Here is a 24988-nt window from a genome sequence, read left to right as displayed (position 1 = left end):
TGTGGCCCCGTGGGAAGCCCGCACTGGAGCAAGCTCCTGGCAGGACCTGTGGATCCGTGGAGAGAGGAGCCCACGCCAGAGCAGGTTTGCTGACAGGACTTGTGACCCCGTGGGGGACCCACGCTGGAGCAGTTTGCTCCTGAAGGTCTGCACCCCGTGGAGGAGACTCACGTTGGAGAAGGTCGTGACGGACTGTCTCCCATGAGAGGGACCCCACGCTGGAGCAGGGGAACGATGAGAGGAGTCCTCCCCCTGAGGATGAAGAAGCGGCAGAAACACCGTGTGATGAACTGACCGTAACCCCCATTCCCCGTCCCCCTGTGCCGCTGAGGGGGGAGGAGGTTGAAGCCGGGAGTGAAGTTGAGCCCGGGAAGATGGGAGGGGTGGGGGGAGGTGTTTTAAGATTTGGTTTTATTTTCTTTACCTATTAAACTGTCTTTATCTCAACCCAGGAGTTTTCTCTCTTTAACTTTTCTAATTCTCTTCCCCATCCTGATGGGGGGGGGAGTGAACGAGCAGCTGCGTGGTGCTCAGCTGCCCGCTGGGGTAAAACCAGGACACCCACAGACAGACACTGTGGCTAAAGAAGAAAACACCACAGTTGACAGCAGCAATTTCAGCAATTGGTCTGTTGCTGGAACAATTAATAGAGACAGATAGGTAAGACTTTCAAAGTATAATTAAACACATTAAAGCTTTAGGAAACTTTGTTGAGATGGTTGAATAATGGGAGTGTTTATTTTCCACTCCAAAGCTGCCAAGGACTCCTACCAGCACACAGATTGGCCCCTGGGAGGAGTCACCAGGCAGAGCTGGACACGGCGCAGCTCGGAGTCGAGCTGGCAGGGCACTGCCTGGTGTGTTGCTGGTGGTGCTGAGGATGTATGGCACTGCAGGAACTCCACCCCCTGCATGCACTGTGGCCACCGTGCCCGGCTGCCTATACCCAAAATGTTTTCTCACTGCTTGGTGATTGGCCAGTTGCCATTTTTTGATTGGCTCCCTGCTTCCTTTCTGCCAGGAAGTGAACCTACGTAAAAATGTACAAATATACATGTACACATATATATTTCTCTATATATCCTGGTTTCATCTGAGAGAGAGTTAATTTTCTTTCTAGTAGCTGGTATAGTGCTATGGTTTTGATTTAGCATGAGAATAACGTTGATAACACACTGATGTTTTTAGTTGTTGCTAGGTAGTTGTAGTGTTTCCAATTAAGTCAAGGACTTTCCAGCCTCCCACGCCCTGCCAGGTGCACAAGAAGCTGGGAGAGCACAGCCAGGACAAAGACCCAGACTGGCCAAAGGGATATTCTCTACTATATAACATCGTGCTCCGGATATAACTGGGGAAGCTAGCCGGAAGGCTGGATTGCTACTCGGAAGCAGCTGGATCAGGTCATTAGAGAGGCTGGTGAAAGCCATCGTGGGTCAGCAGAGGTCAAAGTGCCTCCCAGCCTGCTGGGGCTTTGCCAGTCCCTGTCTGCCCCACAGCATGTCCTGCTTCTTCCGAACCCCCCTCCTGTGCTGGGGATGACCAGGAGCACTCATTTTTGAGCCCCTCCCCACACCTACTGGGTTCTTCATAAGACCGTGCTGGTTTCGGATGTCTCATTGGACTCGTCAGGAACTGATGGCGATTAATCTTTCTACCTTGTCCCACTGCTGTGAGTCATTAGTATTTAGGCACCATTTCTGCTTCGTACCTGCTTGTTCAGAGAAATTGCAGCTAGATGTGCGCTAGGATCTTGACAACCTACTACTGGAGGCCTCAGCAACACATGTAATTTTTATAGCCCTTCTCCTGCTGGTATTTGCATCCCTCTGCTCACATTCTCTCTCCACTCATATCAATATAAACATTTTTCCTACAGTTTTCCACAGCCCTAGAAGATTCCCAGGCTTCTATTTCCTAATACATTGTAGGCACTTCGGTACCTGCTGGCAAAAAATGACAGCCACCTCTAATGGTTTGTAAGTTTTCTTCTCAAAAATCACCAGACCTGTGTTGTTGCCCCTCACCATACAGCAGTATACTATGGTAAACTTTCCATATTTCTAGTGCAGAATTACAAATTAATATTGCAATAATTTCCCTTCTTTGCAATTATTTTGCCTACAAATTCCATCTGATCCTGTCTTCATAAATACCTATTTTATTGGATTCTTATGAGCTTTAAGGTGTGCCTCCCTGCTTTCTCATTGTACGTTACTCACATTATCCCTTCTTATCCAAGAAAAAATGGAAAAAATGGTTGAGAGGAAGGGAAAGAGACACTTGCCATTGACAGACTAGACAGAAAGAAATCTGCTGAGTAATGGAAAAAATAATTTCTTTCACTTTTAAATAATATTCTAAATAATCTTTCCCTAAGTTATAATACTCTTTCACCAACTCTCCTGCTACATATCATCAAGGGCTACCTCACTGTCTAATCAGAAATTTATTGTTATAATAGAGATGTCATTTGACATCAGATGTAGATGTTGATCCAGGTTCAAATGCCACATTTGTAGTTCAAAGCAGCAACTGACTCACTCCTGAGATTAGCAGCGTAGTATTCAATGTCAGATAGATAATATGAAATTCCGTTCCACAAATCTGTTGTTACAAGAAAGTCGAGGAAAACTGAGCTGAGCAAGAATTGGGCAGACATTTTTAATGAGTTCATATTAGTAAGAAGAAACTTATTTTCTGCACGATTCCATCCCAGAGCTGGTCTTATTCAATGTTAAACACTGAAACACAACTTTAAAAACTACACAAGGTTTGCACCTTCATTCTCACATTCTGTTAGTAACAGCTGGAGAAATAATATTTCATAATATGAAAAAAAATAAACTGTTCCAACACTTTATCATCAGACATTAAATAATTTGGAAAGTTGCTTCAGAGTCATTAGAATGTTCAGGAAAATTTGCTAATAAAAGTGTGTTCAAAGACAGATTCATTTACTAAAGAACAACCTCTGCAGGCTTTTGTATTGGTTAGGATTGCTGTCCTTCATAACAACCTTGGCATGGCATCCAGCTCCAGATACTTGAGTTCATGCAAAAGTAAAAAAAATAGTTAAAATGTTTTCCATGTGACTCTGCATGTCCTTACTACTACATCTCTTGAACCCTGACAGATGAAGAAAGCAACATATCTTTAAATAGGAGAAATTCCCACTGCAAAGGAAAGGGCAGCCAACCAGAGGGTGCTCTTAGATCATGTGGGTGTGTTGGAGCCAAAAAAAAAAAAAAAAAAGCCAATCACAGAGCAGTAGGAGAACACATGGGCTATGGTGTCATAAATGGCACCCATAAGCTTATGGTAGGTGGGCTTCCTGCCCTGAGGTACTCCTATAGTGGGTGGAGCATCTAGTTCTGCCAGCCAATCACAGGCCTGCCTGAGAGCACCTGGGTAGGAAGTTCAACGAAATGGTGGCCTATGGCAGGAAGAGGTGGGATGAACAGATCACGTGACCAGTAGAGGGGTGGGACTTCTGGGGACTGCAGGCAGGTGCGGGACTTCTGGAAGTCGGGGCATGGCAGCTGTGCTGCTGCGCTGGGGTCGCAATGTCCCGTCCTGCTGCGTCTGCCACGCGGGAGGAGGCACATTGGCGCCCAGAGTGATAAGACATTGGGGGAGAGAAAGGGGCGGCAGGAACCACTGCCGTGGGGCACCACGTCTGGGTTCAGGCAGCCCTAGCCTAGCCTCCCAAGGCTCTTGTGCAGCCAGGCTTTCTCCTGAGCAGCCGGGAGGCCATCCTCCAGACAGCATGCAATACCAACTGCTCTGTTGAGTCACCATGCATAAATAAAATTACTTTTTTGACTCCTTTTTACTTGAGATGGAAACCATCACAGATCAAACTATTTCCAAGAAGATTCTATATAACTGAGTTTTCTTCTTTAGCAGTTTCTGTTTAAAAGAATTTCGTATAATGGGCTTAAGCACAGACTTTTTCTGTTCATTTCACAGTTCTCACAGTTCTTTTCTGAAGAAAAAAATTGCTATATTTGGACAAGACAATTCTTTTCATTGCCAAGTGCAGTGTCCACCCTGCTGCCTTCATGATTCCAACTCTGTCCTCACACTGAGGGGACAACATGCCCGTCCAGTAGCTGCAGAACACAGCTTCCTCTTTCTCCATCGGAGCACAGGGCATGCTGCTAGCTGGTACTGGGTCACCCAGGTGTCTTCCCTCCTGGAGGCTACGCCTGTGCATCTGGTGCCATGTTCTGTGGGTCTCTCCATTCGCTCCCTTGTTGCTACCCACCCTTTTTCTTCCCATGTCACAGTTCTTGGATTTTTTTTCAAGTCTTTTTCAGCTTCTTGCTTTGCGTCTACTGCACAAATGGCTTTATGCCAGGTGAAGACGAGAGGAGCTACATCACGCATCCCTGTATGCATGAACTGCGTTTTTTTTGCCACTGGAAGGGAACAAATCTCATTTCTCACATTCAGAACCATCAGCTGGAAATTCTCTGAATCTAGATTCCTCAAGTTGCCAGACTATACAAGATGTCTTTTCTTAAATAGTCAAAGATTTTTCTTGATTAAGAAACCAAGTTTAGATCTTCCTGCCTATCATGGTCCTTGAGGGTGATATTAGGAAGTCATTTAGGTGCTGTGTAACTTAGTTCTTCTTTTCTAAGTTGGGGATACAGCTTTCCCTTGACCATTAAGATTTTCAGCTTCAGAGGACTCAGATCTCATACTAGGGGACTACAAAACACCCTATAGAACAAAAGTTCATAATCAATTGGGACTTCTAGGTACTGCAATAGATATAAAGAAGAATAGCTGTACATTGTACTCTGGGATCAAATTGTATAAAAGAGAAGAATTATAGCCCAGTCCCTCTGCTGTAGTGGTTTGCATCTGTCTATGCTCTGAAAACAGAGAAAACTATGAATCATTGCCTGAGGTGAGCAAAGTCACCTGTGTTTGCTTCGTTCAAAAAGAAAAATAAACCCCACACAGATGAGGACATGCTGATGATTAGTTAGCAGAACTCGATTGCTGTACAAAACAGACAAGTGGTAACGTTTCTCTTGTCACAGGGCTTGGAAGAAGAGTTGATGGGTTGTGTAGTAATGTGCTTCAGAATACCTAAAGATGAAGATGGGCTACAAGAGAGAATCACTGTAATGGGAAAACAGCAATAACTGGGAAACGGGAAGGAAGAGTAAGTCCTATCCTTACCAAGACAATACATGTTGGCTAACAGATGTTCACATCGTAGTATAGACACAACAATTTGTGGTGTCTAACTATGGCCACTCACAAGCTTAGTATCCGGGCAGAGCCTAAGGTTTACCCTACCCTCACATCAGTCGACTAGCAGCATAACCAACACATACTCTTACCAAGATAACAGTATACAACTTCCTCAAGGTAGATGTAGCTTAAAAATGCAATTATGTGAGGTGTTCACAATCCCTGACATAGACTGGAATACAGAATTTCTGTGGCTTGGGAGACTGGGCTCTGTTCACCTTGTAAACCTTCTGTAATTGGGACTAGTGTTAGATAATGAAGTTATCCAGACTGAGGAACTCCTCAGCACTTTTTTTTTCTTTTTCTCTTAGAATAGGAAGAATGAGAGCTGCTGGGGATCAGCTGTGAATGTGCTATTGATTTCTCTCCTACTGTTAAACCATGAATGAGAAATACCTTGTAAAGCATTCTCATTTAGTTGGAAATCGGAGCTTTTCCAGCAAAGTGCAACAGCACCACCAGAATGCTTCCAGCATGAAGGAGGGTCCGTTTTGCCAGGGATTGTTTCTGGTCAACCGCACCAGTGAACTGGTACAGATCTTTGTACTTTTCAGCCTTTCCTAGACTAAGTCACTGAATTTATAGTCAGTAATATTAATCATGCTGTATGAATGCCACCATAGGTGTGGAGCCAAGCCACAGATGAGATGCATTTATCTGCAGTGGCACGTGGCAGTCGTCCATGCCAGGCTTCTCACTTGGCAGCATCAGGCGGCATCGGACTGCGTTTGCTTGGGAATTCCCACGAGGCAGCAAGACAGACGGGGGTTAGTTCAGCCGTGCAGCACTTAAGTTTGAGCTGCGCCTGTTATCAAGCATCTTGGAATGTTTCCAGTTTCAAGCGCTCTTTCAGGAGATTTGGGGGAGGATAGGGTTGTGTTTTCCCTACATAGCCAAACATTTCATGAGGGATGAACAGCTCATTTTATGACCTACGCTATGTTTTCAGCCTCTTAGCAAACAAAGGTATAGGTGTCCTGAGTTCTGGACACTGCTCCGAGTGATTTTACCATTTCAAGGGAATATGTTGAAATAGGAGATAAAATGAGTCTCGTACTATTCCAGTTATGTTTCAAAACCAGAAACATAACATGTTTTAGCTTTAAAGACAGAGCTCTACATCAAAGTTGTATGACTGCTGAACTATATTTGTTGAGCTTTAGCATAATTTTTCCTCAGTACTTACCTTAATGTAGCATATGATGCTTTTGGTACTGTAATTGTACTAGACTGCTTAAAAAATCATTCATCTTGCCCTATTACCTGTGACAGATCAGAGAAGGGCAATAACTAACCAGATGTTGCTGCATATATTTGTGTCTGTTTGTGAATCTGTTTACTTTAGACTTTTTTAAAGAAACACTGAGTAAAATAGTGTCATTGTGGAAATAGAGAAATGGGAATAATATAGCATTGTATTTTTAATTTTAAGAGATTTAAATGTATAACTGTGAATAAATCTATTTTAAAAATATGAAGTCTATGCCTAAACAACAAATTGGTTCTTACTCTCATCCTCTTCAAAAAAAAAAGCACATCAAAATTTGTTCTCTGTACTATTGCTACTTGTATACTCAGCTGTAATATTAGGTTAGTGTTTAATAGCATGCATAGCCATGGAAGTGTTTCCAATTCCCATTTGAATGTGTTAAAGAAATCTAAAGGTTGCAGTACAGTGCCCTGGGCCTCACTGTGCTTTAAAAAGTAACAGTAAAAGGGTTTTAAATTTTACAGAAGAAATGATTCATTAATCCCATTTTTGTTGTATTTCTTAAATTACAGTTTAGAATACATTATGGTTAAAATGTAGTGGTTTCAATGAAATGTAAAGTATATGAAATTCTGTGTAATTACACACACATGAATAGGAAGACACTTTACCTCCTTTGACTTTGCAATTCTAACAGAATTCAGGGTCTCAGGGATTATTTCCATGAGGATTAAAAAAAATGATGATCAGAAGTAGCTGCTTTTGAATGAAACCCTCTCTATTTACAGACGAAACCCTATTTCTGCCAACATAGCAGGAACAAAACCAAGAAGCTTCTCCCCTCCATGTGGTTCTTAGGTTCTTTCCAGGCAGTGCCAAGGATGCTCTCTTCACTCTCTCCATGCCAGAAATTCCTATACAGTAATATCATAGCTTTTCAGATTTCTTGTGTTTTGGTGTTATAATTTTCCCGCTGGCTTTGTGTCTCTGCCTCTAACAGAAACACACAGCCCATAATATAATCAGTCCCCTCTCTCCATTAGCACAAACCATGAGACACTTAATTACCCCCCTTCTTCAGACTGAACTAAAAAATGTTTCAGCAAAACAATAGATTAGTATTCCTGTGTGAATCGTGCCACATTGTTTCCCCCTCACATTTCTGGTGTTTTTAAATGAATCATCCTCTAACATTTTGCTCTTTCTGGCTACTGCAGCCCATCTTCAGAGCTAGAAGAAAAGTCTCCATTGCTGTCACCACCCTGCCAATGAACCTCGAGGTTCATAGGAAGCAGATTTTGTTCTACCCAACTTTAACTGGGACCAGTTAAAATCTGTGCTCTTCAAGTACGCCTGAAACCTGGACACTTTGGAAGTGTCTTTTACTCTCCCTAGAAATGGAAAGTTGGACAGCTTTCCTTGTGTGAGTCTCTCAGGTCATTGCTTGAAATAAACAGGAATGACTCCAAGTTGGCATCAGATGAATCCAAGACAATATCTGCAATTGGGAATCTTACAGTGCTTACTTGACTCTTATTTCTGGGATTCATCTGGGGTCCATCACTTGTTTTGCCTATGTAATTTTAAATTTCAGGGAAATAAATAGAAATAGGGTTTTTTAGGCAAAACTGAGTTATACATTTAAATTTTATTTCCTTCTGATGCAGCCCTTCAGAACTGGGCAGGGGATGGATTTGGGAAATGATGGAGTTTCAGGTTAATCTTCAATGTTTATCTTGCTGTAACAGGCTCACCTAGAGCCATTTCCTGGGAATTAAAAGTCCCTGTTTGAAACGCATGGGATCTGTAATTAAAAGTTGATAGTATGAAATGACTGTATAGTAGGTATCTCACATCCTGCAGATAAAATGGGATCTAACTGCTACAGGATGAGTTTGTAATGTTTACAGATGCACTGTAGCAAGCAGGAACTCTGCAGTTCTGCCCTCAAAAGCCTGTAAGTATAGCAACATTTTTCCTATGAGAATGATTTGGCAACCTGAACAACTGCAAAAATATGTTTAAGGAACTTCCTAAGAAAATTTGTTTTCCCCATTACATCAAAGAATGGCTTTACTTAGAAAGATTCTGCAGTGCGGAAGAATGTGGGAGGAATCCAAGTATGAAAAGAATTCTCCATGAGCGAGGAATGGATTAACAGAAGTGTTACAAGGGGTTTGGTTTTTTCAGTGGCATTTAATTGTCAAAACTGAAACTTTTACAAATTTATGGAAAGTTTAAGCCATGATGCATTTTGCTCTCAAAATTTTACAGAATTAATTATTTCAGCAGTATTTCAAAGATGACAAAATAATTCCCATTTTAAAATTTGAAAGGTAAATTAAATTTCTGTGTGATGGAGTGGAAAAAACCCCAAAATTATCAAAACAAATATTTAGAAACCAAGCTAATGTTTTAACTGCTCTGCAGTCAATTCTCCTTGAGGGTTTGGCTAATATAAATGTTTGGATTTTTTATTTTTCATCCCTTTTTGCAATAATCATTTTCTAAAATCTTGAAAATTTTCATCAGTTGGAAAGCTATTTCACACTCACATCTGCTAATCAACTCTGTTATTCTTACTCTTTAGAAATGACTGTCTCGTGTATCTCAACTGTGTTATGTGTCAGCGACAGTCAACTAATCCCATGAACCTAAAAAGAAAAAAAAGCATTAGAATATATTAAAATTAATTTATCATTTTTTTTTATTATGAAAAAGCCGTGCTTTACTTTTATGCAGTCTGACTCTTTATTGCATGTCTACTAACTGTTGATATCAGATAAAATACTCTGCTAAAATAAAGCTAATCCCCTGTTTCCAAGAGGGATGTTGTGCTTTCTGGAGTTAATTTCTGTTTGCTAAAATCAAGCATACTGCCAAACCTGAAATATTTCTAGGTACAAAGAATATTTAAACCTATTCTTATTTATTATTTTATTATTGCTAATTTATGTTCCAGTGTTAATCTATATTCCACTATATGTTGGAATTTACATGTGTGCAATCCTGTTGCAAAAAGCAAGCGTGGTAATGAGTGCAGAAATGTTTCCCCATGTGGAATATCATGTATCTTAAAAATTACAATGCCAAAATTGTGCTAAGTGCACATGTTCTACCACTTCTTAACTGTTGTGAGTCACTTTTGAGTGGTTCATTGCAGAAATATATATGTAATTTTCAGTAGATGGAAATACCACTGCCATGTTACATAAATTAAAAGTATTTCAGAATTCAGATCTGAAGAGGACATGCTGCCTTCCCATACATTTACTGATAGAATTTATGTTTTCCTGTAAAGCATATTGGAGTAATCAAGGAAGAGCTCTAAAAGTATTAGGTTTTCTTCATCCAAAACTATGTAAAGGAAGTACTAGTGCAGCACAATAGAAAGGTTTTAAATCACAGGACAGCAGTGTAAAGGTTGCTTATATTAACATTGTATCCATATGTATATGTTTTCCATATAGTTTCCAATTATGTCATGGAACTAATAAGATACAGTATTTCTATATTTAACATATTGTAATGGAAACTCTTTATCGAGGTTTTATTCTGCTTAAATTTAGCTATTTTTCTAAAGTTTTTTTGGTGGGAAGTTTTACTCTTTTTGTCAACAACGCATAGTTTTTGAAGAGAACATATTGAGTAAAACTTTCAGTGCAAAATTTTTTACAGTCATTTATTCTAGAATGTGGAGAAGAACCTTTCTTTAATTTTCTGATTATTACTTGTAACAAATAAAAAAATGGAAGTAAAGTAACCATGTAATTACAAATATTCATTTGATTGAGCCAAACTATATTCCTGTATAATAGTTCTTACATAATTTACCATCTTTTCATATAATTCCATACTTTAAGACTTTATTTTCCTAATTACTAAAAGTACTTTTTTGCAAAGTAAAGGGGAAAAATTGTTGGACAATAAAAAGCCTAGGAGACTAATTATGCACTGTCCACACACACTTAAATGCACATACCTGCTCAGTCCCTTCAACATCAACAGAATAACTTGCATATATTATCTTAACTGTTAATATGTTAAATTAGTCATAGGCTTGAGTATTTTCAGGATTGGGCCATGATCTGTTAAATGGCATGAGTCTCTAGATATTTGGGGGGTTTTGTTCTTCAAATTTGATATGTAATATCCATAAATAAAGCTCCCATGTTTCTTTAGTGTATTCTGGCGCAGAGTTTTACCAGAATGTCTCATTACATTTTTCATCTTGTAATTCAAATTAAATTGCACTGAATAATGCAAACCTATAGACTTCTGTTGCAAACTGACTAAAAGTCTATCAAAATCTGAACTGTCTGATGTAATCAAAATTTCTTTGCTAAATCTGATTCCCTCCCAAAGCTATTTATACATTTGTTAATGCCTCACTTTCTGTTACACTAGATAAGTCACTTTGCATTATGGTTGTGTAGCGTAATATGTCATAAATGGCATAAGCAGGTGTGACATAGTGGAAAGCAGTGACTGGAACATGATATTCTAGAAAGTTATCCTAAAACACCATGCAAGAAAATTCCTACCTTTCTTTTTTCCTTCAGTACATACATATATTTAATGTACAGTACTTATGGAATCTGTTTGATTAATGAAGAAGCCCTCCTTTTAATTGCTGATATGAAGATTGTCAGACACAAGCAGCATTTCAGCCTGGCTTACAGGGTGAAAGCCATAAAACTATGTCAGTTAACGTATGATGTATTAGTCCGTGTATGTTAGCTTTACTGCTATAGGCCTGCCAGTAAATGTGTTGGATCTTACACTGACTTAGCTCATTTCACATCACGGACTGGAAGACATGTACCTGTATAAACCCTTGTATACCGGGGCAGCAGGATTTCTCCTTACATTTATCATAACTCTTAAAGCAACAGAATTTCCTGTTACAAACACACTTTATCTGAATGCGATCTTTTGTGTATGTATGTGTCGTGTTACATGACAATGAAGCCCTCATAGATTTCTTTGCATAGTCATGTCCATTGTCACAGAGTTGTAGATGAATTTCCTTCTATTGTAATTAATTTAATTAAAACTAATTCATCTGAAAAAAGTTGTATGGCCTGAAGTAATGTAATTCTCCGCACTGCTGATACTGGGGCACCTCAAACCCAGCAGGAAGATGCCTGCATGAAACACACATCTCTCTGGTCCTTGACTCCCTGACCTTCTGTCATGGCTTGCCAGGGGTGCAATACCACACTGTTGTGGCTGTGTCCTTTGTGAACAGGGCAGTTTTCACTAGGAAAACAGACTGAGGTTATTAGGTAAGGAACTTCCTGGGTTTAGTAATAATTACTTTCATACACTATTAATTTAGATATAACATTTAGAATAAAGACCTCAGTTTTTACAAGATATTTCTAAATGAAAGGGGTTTCATAGCTGTATAAAATGCGTTAGTATTGCTTTCAAGGTATGTTTTTATTAAATGGGACCATAGAAGAAAATTTAAAAGCGATTTGTGCACTGTTTTGTAGAATGCAGTTGTTGTTCATATCCTAAAACTGAATACCTAAAAGATTTGGCTGTGTTAGAATGGAAAAGCAATTTAACTATTTCATGTGGAAGATGTTAATTACCAATCACAGACTGAGACAGAAATAGTAAATTATTTTTGGCATAGCTGATACTAGATATGTAATTGGATCAATTGAGTAATACAATGTGATTGACAAATGTGAGAAAAATGAAAGGGCGTATCATTCTACCAATAAAATAAAATGATGAAAAATTACAAATTATACACCTGACTACTGTTGTCTCATTACATGGATTATTACAACCAGTGCAGACCGTGACTAATGACTGATACCTTTCTGTTGCTTAGATGTGAAAGGTTTTACGTTGTTTTTTTAAAAGATCTAAATGGGAAATGTTTTAGCATAAATCATTTTGGTACAACACAACTTTTGATATCCAGTTGCAAAGGTATCTGGTTTTTTTCTTTCAGAAATGTTAGAGCAGTAGGAAATTTTAATGAGCCTTAGGATTAAGAGTTGCTTAAAATAAGGTGGAGTCATGTGACAATCAGATACTTCTCTTTGTACCACATTTTCCCTCAATAAACATTTTAGCTCTCTGGAGTGAGAGAAAGGAAGAGGAAGGGAGAGAGACACAAAAGATATGTTGCTGCCTGGAAGATACTGTTAATATAGATAAAACATCATTAAACAGGCTACATGAAATATGCAATGCTCTTCTGCAGATAAAATAGCTGCTATATTTATCAGCATTCTCTAGTGTTTTAAGATCTCTTAGTTAAGTCACTGCTTATAAAAGGTGCAAGACTGACAGCACAAGAATATGAAGTCCTTTGTCTGTCTCCTGGAAAAGTACTGAGTAGGCAGCAAAGTCCCAGTTCTCTTTTCCTTTAAAATTATTTGTCATTCGTGTCACTGTTGAATTTACTGCGTGGTTTGCCTTTGATTGACAACAATAATTCCAGGAGTATATGCGTCTCTGCACTGTAGTACCATTATATATCAAATAAGCATGGAAGGCAACATTAAAAAAAGAAAAAGTGTCTGGTTTCTGTAGCTATTCGATCTCTTCTGGCGCTGGGCAACAGAAAGAAGCTGATATTCTGGGGAGTGCGCTGAGCGAGCACAGATCTGTTCCCCGTGCCGTGGGCAGTCAGGGGATGCCGGCACTTGGGTGTGATACAGGGCCGTGTGCAGGGGCCCTGGGGCCGGCATCTCTGGACAGGCAGCGTGGCAGGCAGGGTGCTGGGTGCCTGGAAATGCAGCAGGACACTTACCAAAATGGAGTGGAAGAGCTGGTGGCAGTACAGCAGTTAGAGATGTCATTCAGTCCTTGGACTCTATCCAGATACTTCCTCTGGGTGCTACTGCACCCACGGTTCTGTCATGTGGACGTTTTTCTCCCAAGAAATGGATCGAAACTGCAGAGGTATCCCATAGAGCAGAAGAGAGTTGGTAGCAGTCCCCGTTGCCTACGCCAAAAGCTTAATAGGCATCTTAAATGTTTCTACGATAGATGCTGATCTCCTGCCAGCTGGTGCATAGAGTGCAGTGTGTGCCAGCTGGGCTGGGTGCAACAGACAGTTACATCCCAGCGTATATATTTCTTACCCACTTCACAGTATTTTCTCTCAACTGCCAACATTTCTGGAGCAGAGGATTCATCTGCTAGCGTCCCTGCTCCTCTGTGTGGTGTGAAGAAAAGATTCACACTCTTGTTAATATTCTAATTTCACAGTCCAGAAGCACAGTCTTCTCACTACTGATGCCCAAAAGGTTAAAAGCAGTTGTGAGGAGCTGTGGAGGTTTTGTTTCAAACCTGTAGAGAACAATGCCAAATTCAGGAAAAGGGGAGTCAAAAGCATGAGGCTGTGGATTAGCCAATGCCAAAAGTGATGGGCTCCAGATGTCAACCAAACCCTATAGATACTTAGAGTGAAGCAGATGGCAAATTTCAATACATTCTGCATTATGAGGAATGTGCTTTTTTTTAATGGGTTGCTAAAATCTGCAGTGAAACATTGGAATAAGCAAATAAATCATCTGCCTGGATTGTCTGTCACCAAAGCAGTAGGAATGATTTGGCTGCACGCTGAAGCGGCACAGTAATTGTTGCAAACCTGTTGATATTTTTTAAGAGTTCGGAACAGACCACATGTCTTAAAAGTTCAGCTGAGCTTGAATGAAATGCCGAGACATAAACTACACTTAGACAGAATTTTCTTGCCTGAGGGACTGTTCAACTTCGACATCCCAGTTGCTCCTGCAGCCTCTGACACTATTCCATCTGCTCCATCTGTTGTCATCCAGTTAACACTGGGGGAGGTTAAAGCTGAGCTCTAGTCTACTAAAAGTGCTTTTCTAACCTGATTATAAGACCATTCATAGAGCTACATGCAGTAGAATGGTACCTCTGTATTATAAGCAACAGAAAAGCAACTATTCCCTCTTTTTTTTTTTTTTTTTTTTTTTTTTTAAGTAGTTGTTTCCTGAACCTCTCTTCCTGTCAGGTGGCTGATGAAGATCATGACGTGGTCTGAAAGCATAAAGCCTTCTCTTAGTAATAGCAGCTGCGGTCGTGACCATTCCTTCTTAGGAGCTTAAACTCTGAGTCTTCAACATAACCAGGCACTCTTGTGAAGGGGGAGTGGAGACAAAAAGTCTTGCTCTGGTGTCTCCTTTATAGTGTTTCATGCAGGTTTGGACTCAAGACAGATGATTCAGATTCAGTGATGAATTTGCTTGAAGGCAGTTACGGCAGTGGCACCCTGGTCTCTCTGTGTGATCTGCTGTCTCTACCGCTGCTGACCCACTTCTGCAGGACTTAGCTCTCTAGGACACTGGTTTAGCCTGTGAGAAGGCTGTCCAAAATGAATGCAAAATAGTGGGGAGAAGAAAAAAGAAAAAAAAAGCTCTGGACCTGCTGTTCCTGGAAGCTCAGGGTAGGCCGTGTGCTGAGACTGCTTAACCTCCTGACACAGAGACAGCCTTGGCTTTAAAAATATTATTCCTGCTTTTTATAATAATCCATAAAGCCTTTGGATCCCCAGCTCTGTACCAAAATGTCTGAACACTCACCGAGTGTCAGTATATTCGTTACACAGCCACGTCCATGCAACCCGTCAGACCACCCATTGCAGAGACACGGGGAGGGCTGTGATTCAAGCCAATGCACTGCAAGCATCTGACAGGACTTCAGTACTATCATGTGCTTAAATGAGCTTTTCCCAGCTGATCCTAAATGCTTTGACAACACCCTGCACTTTGTAAACTGTCTAGTATTTCAAGGCATACATTCAGTATGCTTTTCTGAACCCACAGACAGCCCTGTGACTTATCTCCAGTTCCTTCTCTGTCTTAGCCAGCAATAGCCTTTCCACCCGGTGGCTTTCATTTCTGCTGCCAAAGGAAAAAAAATAAAAACAAAAAAACATTGGTTTTGTCTCCCACATATGTCCTAACCTGCTTTTAAAGGCTCTGAAGGAAGTGAAGGGATGAGTGAATGGGGAAAAAGAGTTAATTGAAGGGTGGGTTTTTAAAGCCAAATTTTGATCTTACACCAAAGCCCCTGGTTTAGTTGCCCCTTATCCTGCATGAAAGCATATATGAGTCTGTTTTTAATGACATTGCAAAAGTTTAACTCCAGAAAGGAAAATAGCTGTTAATTACTCCAGACTGGCATGAGTGTGATTACAGTGAATTGGAAAATAAGTAAGAAGAATTTTTTTCTTTTATGCAAAATCTTCCCGTGAAGAAATTTAATGAGTGACTGAAGGTTCACGCAAAGATGCATTCAGGACCTTTGCATGAGCCTACAATCTTGGGAGCAGGTAGCTGAGAGGGAGTAATCACAGATATGAGTATATTAAGACTAACTTCATGATGCCAAAAGTTTAAGTGAGATTAGAATCAGTGCCTTTAGCTTCAAGAGTTTTAGATCAGGCCATATAGACTTATACCTTAATAAAAATCCACATATGTTATCTAACTCTTCAGGAGGAAGCACAGATATGTGATAAAACCAGAAGTACAGTACTGCAGACTGCTAAATGCATTCCCTAAATCTGGAGGAGTTTAGTTCACAAGAAAAAGGCTTTGCATTCCAAGTAAATGAGATCCTGCAGCTCTGTAGGGAACGGCTTTAATTGAAAAGTCACATTCCTTGCCTTTCATGTAAATAAATCATGGTACTTCAATTTGGTCATGGCCTTTGTCTAGCTTGAGGCTAACACCAGGCCAAGGTAATGCTGTGAAAGTTAGAAATAACAGAGTGGAGGCAACCTTCACATTAATGCGTTCGGTAACACTGTGGGTAGGACAGGGCTACCTCAAGCTGGGACAGGGATTTTGCTTCATGCCTAGCTGATCTGGATTGAAATATATGTGTGTTTATGGATGCCCGGAACATGAGCTGGTGCCCTATATCAAATGAAGCCACCTAAAATTTGATGGAAGCGTAGCAGATTGCTGATACAACAAAATGTTTTAAGAACAGGAAAAGCGGCCCAAAAGAACTGAACCACATTATCTTAAGAACATATTAATACAGTAAAAAATAAATGCAGTGGTAATGCTGTATTTGATTGGGAGTAGATTTTCAGTAGGATACAGCAAGCTAGAAGAAAAATCAACCTTCTTAGCTAACCTAAAAATGTGTTAAGGCAGTGCTTATTAGTTCTTATTGAACTGTCAGTTACAACAACATCACCTGCCCCTAGTGAAGGTAATGGTGATGTTTCTGTTGTCCTCGGTATTTTCTCACTCCATTAAATAAACAGCCTGTAACTCTCCAGTTGCTTAAGAAAACAAGGATTAATGTCTTAAAATTATCACTGTACCAAGAAGAAATACTATTTACTGCTTGCATTACATTGGGTTCCATAATGTGTTAGGTGCTGTACGAAGGCAGCAAAATACGTTCCCAATATTAAAAAAAAAAAATCCTTTCAGTTTAAGATAAGATAAGCAGCAAAGAAGTAGGGAGTAGAACAGAATTTTTTTTAATCATTCTCTGAAGACATGGAAGATATCTAAACTCCCACAGAAACTCTCCTTTATCATTACAGCTGTTTTGCTACTTGCTATGTAGATGTGTCCTTGGTGATACCATGGGGAAATATATGATTTTACCATATCTCAAATCCCAAATATCCTTAATACCTATGGGGAAATTATTAACAAAGTTACACTTTGAAGCTTCTGTATTACATTTATAAGAGGGAGTTAATTAATCTACTGTGTCAGACTAGTTTATACATTGGAAAATGTCATGGTTTTCATAGAGTTACATTTTGTCTTTAAATCCTCGTGGATATATATTTACTTAAGCATTTTACTTAAAGAAGTACTTACAGAAGTTTCTGTTATTTTTCCCAAAAGCATGAACTATCCTATCAAATCATGATTCATTTCACTTAGCTTTACAAAATTTAGGCATGCAGCCTAAATCAGTGCTCTGATCTTCCTTTGTAGCCAATGGATAGAGGCTGATTAGAGCAAGTTTCTCCACTAGTTATAGAGTGGTTTAGGTGAACTGCTCACACTGGCACCTAACTTTCACATATCTAAATATAAATCAGTATCATCCCCAGTTACTGGTGTAATGCAAAAATCTGGCGTTTGGTTGGAGTGCAGGTGACAGCAGCCACAGGGGACTAGTTCAAATAGCAAACATTCCTCTTGAACTTAAGAAACACAACAGTCTGAGTTTCTGGAATCAGAAATTATTTCCCTGAGGAACTCTCAATAAGCAGCATTTCCCCATTCATAAGCACTGAGTCTACGTGTGAAAGAACAAGATTATTATGGAAATAAGAAAAACTGCATGAATGATAACTCCAATGTACTCCATGGTAACTTTGTCAGCAGCCCATAATTGCGGTTCCTTTCCATTCTGGTGATTATCTAACGGGCAAGTACCCTTAACGGTGTAATGTATTTCTTTTTAGGGTTTGTCCACACGACCACGTAATTTAGCTCCTGAGTTCACTGCAGGCACTGGATCCTGTGCCCTTACTCTCTGCACTGCACGGGTGTTAGTTTGCTTTTGGGATTTCTTTTACAGAGACCCAGCCAGAGCCACTGAGACAAAACTTGTGTGCAGCCCATGTCAGGGACCACCCCACACCTACAGGGCTGCACCTCTACCCTCACTGGTCTTTAGTGATAGAAAGTCCTACATACTTGAGGACTTGCAGTGCCTACCCTGAGTTCCAGATGATAACAATTTCAGTTAAGTGGCCTGCAACACAACTGAACCCATATTTGAACTGAATTTCACTTAAAAAAGACTCACAGAAGAAAAAACAAATCATCGTCTCAAGGCAACAAGGTTACTACCTCCATGAAGCTACGCCTGAGCCTACTTAAAAGGAGCTAGCTCTGATCAGCAAAAATATTTTCCGCTCTTCACCAGTTTGCTCAGGGCTATGGTTAACTCCTTGGGTTGGGTGCCTTTAGCAGTAGGGATGCAACCTAAGCACATTAAACCTCCCACACAGTTAGTGTAGTGTATACTCAGCATCCTGAGGTGAAGGCAGACAGACCGTCTTCAGTTCTTTACACTGTGCTGCTCAGTGGTATTGTTTTTACTGTTTGACTACATAAAAGGCTGCAGAATTCAACAACCGATGCTGTTCATTTTCCATCAAAGGCTCATTTTGACAGTCAGAATCCTCTACAGATGTAAATCAATAGCATACAGGACTTTTAGGAGGAGATGATAAGGAAGTACTGCTTCTCAAAAGCAAAAATAATTCTCTTTTTCTTATTTCAATTATGCTGCCTAATCAGTTCTGAATTTCTCACTGTTCATGATAATTCCCAAAGTGTTTTGGAGATGATCTGGAAGAAGACTCCTCAAAATAAGCTGCTTTTAGAAGCTATTCAAAGTTCCTCACCCATATTGGGATGCGGCAGAAAGCACCTATATCTGGAGTTCTAACTAAAGGGGAGCTATGGTGAAGAAAAACTGATGAATGAGGGAAATTTTACTGAAAAATGCTGTTTTGAAAACACTGGAATGTTTTAGATAAAACATTTAATTTCAATGAAGTTTTCAGCAGAGTTTTAAATAGTATTTCATTTTCTTTATTTTTGTTTCAATTCCATTTTTAGTTTGCTTTCCTTTCAACATTATGTTTTAATTTCACTGAAATTTCAATTATTTTAATTTTTAAAAGATTGATTTTAAACTGTATCATTGCATGTGACATTTACAGTGACAACATGAACCATCCTGACACCAACAAAATAAAGCATTCCGATGAAGTAGAATTTTCTAAAATGAAATGTTTTCAAATTCTTCTTCCTCATAAATTTAGAAATGGATGTACTCCACTGGGTTTTAGGAGAAATATGAAAATGCCAGAGTCTTTCACTGAAAGGAAAATTGTTAACAATGATCTTAATAGTCAGAGAAAGCAGTTGAGTACCTGTCCACCCAGTGGTGTGAATCCATTACCTTGCAGAGGGCACTGCATCCCAGCCTTAGGCAGAGGAGAATTGAGTTGCCTTGCTGAAATCAGGGTTGTCCAACACATCAGTGTCCCGGTGCACATTCTTGTCACTCACCGTGTATCTGTAACCAGAGGAGGTTTAATATAGTGTAACTAAAGGATACAGCGTCTGCTTTGGCAACTATTGAGGTTGGGAAGATTGAAAGGAGGTGAGGTTCATATGTAAGCTGTGAGTAAGAATCTCCCCCTTGAGCCGTGGGAATAGGATAGGAATATGTTTTAGAAACATAAAACAGTTAAAATGTGAGGTTTTGGAGGATATTCAGCTCGGTGGTCAACGTACCTCATTATGCTCAAAATTGTCCCCTAGGCTCGACAAGCCATCTAGACAGAACACAAAAAGGGGTAGCCACAGGGAGGTACTTTGGGGATGGGAGTTTGAGACACGGGGAGATGGAGGTTATATATGAGATTTCTTGCAGTAACAGGCACTGTCACAACTCATCTCAGAAGAAGCTGAGGGGAACAGACAGCCTTACGGCCCCAAGCACTGTGGCACGGGCACGATCCTCACTGTGGCAGGTAGGTACACATCTGGGCAGGAGTGCTGTCCTTGGGCTCAAGGACGGTGCAACTGCAGGTCATTATGTCTGCTGTATAGACTGATGAGGCATCAGGAATGCTGTACTACACCTTCTCTTAAGCGGTTTTCAACAGAGAAGGTTTTTTTCACAGTTTCTGTGATAATGCATTATATTTTGCCACTACGTGCAGGAAAATGCCTGCTCGGCTCCACCCCAGAGGAAGCGGCATTTCAGACAAGTGGTCCCTGTGGCGTACTAAGTCTGATGGCTTGTAAAGTGCTCTAGAATCCCTTCAGGGAAGAAAGAGGATATTTAAATCGAAAATGGTTATTATTTCTCCCATTTTTCCTGTTCTATCTCATGCAAGTCTTTTGAAACAAAAATAATTTCATAAATCTTGATTAAAATAAAGTCTAAGCTTCTTCTAAAGTGTTTTTCCTGCTAGTTAGTCACTTCAAGCAAGAAAAAAAAGTTATATTCTCTCAAAATAATGTGCACTCGCTTCACAATTCTTATTGTCTCTGCCTGAAAGAGTCCTGCTAATCTTAAAATAAAACACATTGGGGATCCATAAAACTTCAAGGTACATAATATATTTCAGAAATACAGTTCATAAGCTCTGTTTTTTTGAAAAGCAATATTTGTAAGCACAAGATCATTCTGTCCACGCACATCACTCCTAACTCCCTCTGGCACTTGCAACAAAATTCAAGGGAGGAATCCAAAAATCTGGGCAAAGGACAAGCATCAGCCTAGGACTGAACTCTACTATGAGTTCAGCAGCACAGAAATAGTGCAGTTCCTTTTCCTTCTGTTCCTGCAGCTCAGTGGTCTAATTTATGTCACGTATTTTAAGACTATCAGTGGAAGGAAGGAACCATTTTTCTTTTGGTTTTGGTGAAAATTCCTAGCAAAATACAGCAACAACTGTGTAGATACAAGGTATTGTTATGCTGTAAAGATGACAGTCAATTTTGTGTACTGGTTATATTATGGGAAAAGGTTGGCAAATTTAAAAAATTTCATCGCAAAGTTGATCTGTAGAAATATTCCTTCAATAAGCAGTGAGGCTTCTCCCATGCTTTGAGGTCCACAATAGATAAAGACCCTCCGTAAGTATGAAGCCACTGCTACTGCGTTCATTTTTATAGAAAACCCCTGAGAATTATTTCCACCCCATGTGATGTACCACTGGAGAATGTGCTAAAGAGGTTCAGGAATAGGCCCGTCCTCTCTTGACTTCAGTGCTAAGGTTTTATTCTCTTCTGCTTTGGTCCTTTGAAATGTGACATGTTGTGACAGGGCCCGAGGAAGGGACAACCTGGGCTCTTGCTGGTCCTCTTTGTGAACCCATACGGGAGGAAACTGATGCTGAGAAAATTTTGCTTTCATGGGGAAGTCTCACAGAAGCAAAGAGAGAATAGAGATCTCTAGTTGGAGCTGTCAAACCATACTTTTGAATTCTGGCAAGCGTAGCACTACTATTAGCCATCAAAGGATACAGCCTCTTCTGAAGCGTAGTAAGAGTACCTAACTCCACAGCCCCCGTCACCGTCAGTGCCACAGGCTGCCTTCATACCACGGCAGCACGTGCGATCTCTAAACCCACAACCTCAAGCAGCAATTATCAAAGTATTTGTGTACTTAAGGTTGCAATCCTTTTTCTATTAAATTACAGGACTCCTACTGAATCCGGTACTGAGTTTTGAATTGTGATGGAAATAACCATTACAGAAAAAGTAGACATCTCTTCCTGGAAGTTTAATCAGCTCAGTCATAATTACGGTACATCTGTTGTTACTAGATTATTTGCTAACACACACGTAGGTGCACACACTCTGATAAAATAAGCACATGCTGGCATTTCCCTGAGATGTTGACAGAAAGGCAATATGTGCAGGCTGAGGCATGAGGCATGCTCCTCTCCTAAGTATATCGTTGTTTTAACTCCCTGCATTATTATCAAGGACTGAGAACACAGTAGGTCAAAACCACAGGTCATTTAGCCTTATGGCTGCTCTGATTTAGAATGGTTTTTTAATGCTTCATTGCTGAAACAAAAGGAAATTCCTGTGATTGATAGTGCTGAACTGGCCACTGTGTATCATTTTGTCCATTCAAAATGCTGATTTAATTCAAGCCCTTATATTTGGAGTGCTATTTGATGAATTTTATTCCAGTGTACATCATCCTAAGCTACTGGTCTGTGTTTAATTTGCAATGAGTAGGCAGGTTACTTTTTATTATTTACTCTAAAAGTCATAGATTTTTATTAGCAGATGCCAAAGAAGGGCTGGTTTGCTTTGTGCCTTACACAAATACTGAAACAATTCAACATGGAAATTTAATCAAAACACAATTTCACCATGAAAGCACCTCTAATGTTACATTGAGCTTATATTCTTCAGTGATTGTATTATATACTATAAATAGACAACCATCTACAGATCAGTAACAGTATTTGTGGGAATCCTTAGATACTCTGTATGTAATTCTGAATGCCTGTGAGATAATATTTTGCCTCGTACGTTAGGCTTCCTAAAGACGCCGCTACTGAATTTGAGCAAAAAAATTGTTTGAGACAAAACATCATGTACCACAGATTTGTTGTAACCATTCCCCGTAACTCATTTCTGAATCGCGCTTCCAGTCAGGAGCCTAAGGATGCTGATTTAGACTCAACAGAATGGTAACGGAGTGACTAGAAAATTGCAAACCTCTCATCAATCTGCTGTGCTTACTTTCCCTCTGAAACCATATTCCAGATTCTGCATATGCTCATAACTTAAAATAGAGCTGGAAATGGCAAAATACTACAAGTCCAGTGATGAATATATCCCCAGGTGTGTTCAGATCATCTGAACATTTCTGTTTACAAAGCAGTCAGCAGCGTTGCTTAGCAAAATATAAATCAGTGTTGCCTTTCCCCTTGATAACTGTAAAAAGACAAAGCATGTTTTGTATGATCACCATAATCGCAAGTGTATTACTTATGGATAATAAATGCTTGGCCTGTGCTTGGCACTGATCCCTTTTCAAGGTGATAAAGGGTAAAGCTACTTAAGGGATTGATCTGCTAGACAGAAAACCAGCTCTTGCCTGCACGCCAGGAGAAGTTCTGTTAGCAAAATTCTGCACATCCTAGTTGGAGGCAATGATTCAGAATTAAAGCTGCATAAATAATGGAGGATTCATTGTGGGATAAATCAGAATGTTTTGCTTGACTTCAGGATAATGGATTAAATGCTTCATTTATGGGTTATTTAACCTTTCTCATAAACCTTTTTTCTGTAATTGTTGTCAATTTAAAATTGAAAAATGATTTTTTTAAAAAAAATTAACCATTTCATAAATGTAAAAAAAAAAATTCTTACATGAAAATGCATTTTAACATTTTTCATTTTCTGTCACTTAAATAGAAACTCTCTACTGAAGTATTCAAAATAGCATTTCTGCTGAATGCATTATTTTGTGGAGAAAAGATATTTTCATCTACTCTTTTTGAGTTGTTGCTGGCAAAAAGTTTACACTGGCAGAGAAGCTAAGAAGATCACAGTGGGCAGTTGTTTTTTTTTTCCTTCTACTTAGCTTTTATAGATTTGCGATTGCTTAAACTGGCTCAGTTCACCTGGGTTATGATGGGATGGCACAGGGCAGATGCCTGGACCCGTCCTGACTCTCAGAGATGTGACTGTACCGCTGTTACAAGACATCTCCGAGGAGCACCATCAGAAACTGCCCTTGGCAGGGCTGTGACTGATTTTCAAATGGCAGTCCAACGCAGGCAACTCATGTGGGAACTGGAGAGTGGTTGGTAACTTGGGTCAGAGGACCGATGTTTTAAGCCCAAATATATAAGCACTTCTGATTAAATCTAGCTATAAGAGTACAAGAACCGTGCCCAGTCATAATTGCATTAGGACGTTTCTAGCTGTAGATGTAGCTGGTGGTATTGCTCTCATTGTACCTGTGTATTTTCATTGCTTTCCTGAGTGGTAGTTTATACAGCTGCAGCAGAAAACAAAAAAATGGTGTCAAAGCAGCCTGATTTTTCCTGCGACTACTTTTGCACTTTGCCTGGTATATCTTTAATTTGCAAACTGTTAGTATTCCACCATGTTCAGTGTTAGTGTTTTTCACAACCTAATGAATTATGCTTTGACACACATTCTGATAACTGTCCAACACATCACTTTCCTCTTTATATCCCATTACTCCTAATTAGTGTTTTGTGCATCTCACTAAATAAATATTCAACATCATTGTGATTTTATAAGCCAATTAATTTTATGCACTACTGCCAACACATTTTTTACTCAAACTATACATCTTTTTAACTTTTAGCCTTTATGTTATAATTTAACCTTTCAGCTGCTAGAGCAATTTTGCTGCCTTACTCTGAGTACTCTCTAATTTTGCCACAATTTCCTGGTAATGATGGCTGCAATCATGGCACTTCAGATGTGAAGATACTAGAATTGCCTAGGGAAGGTGTGTGAGCTCATTACTTTACAGTGTGATGCGTTGGTCTAGAATTCATAATTTTTGTGTATCCTGGTAGCACTGCAAGCTCTCTGCCTGATTTCCTGCTGACTTTGGGCTTTCCCTATCCATTTTATGCTGGTGGCCATCGAGTAAGCAGCCTGACAAACATGTCAGAGAATGTGTTTGTTGTTTCTGTATGTAGGATCTGAATGCATTTCTGTTACTTGCATGTCAAGCCACCACATGAGCATTTCAACTACCAAAGACCAGCAGAAAGGACAAGATAATGGAGACATCATTCAACGTAAGTATCATGTTCTCTGCTTGCCTGCTTTAGGCCTTCAGACTTTCGTAATAAAATGCAATCAATAACAAATTTTATAGCTTCATTTATACCTGAGCATAAACAACAAGATGAGAGTGTGAAGTGTGATACAGCAAGCTGCATTTTTAAAGTTCACCAAAACCGGCTGAGTT

This window comes from Balearica regulorum, chromosome 1 (genome assembly GCF_011004875.1).
Source record: "Balearica regulorum gibbericeps isolate bBalReg1 chromosome 1, bBalReg1.pri, whole genome shotgun sequence".
In the NCBI taxonomy this organism is placed as follows: Eukaryota; Metazoa; Chordata; class Aves; order Gruiformes; family Gruidae; genus Balearica; species Balearica regulorum.
The sequence above is the reverse complement of the archived record's forward strand: the minus strand, read 5'-3'. Positions refer to the sequence as shown.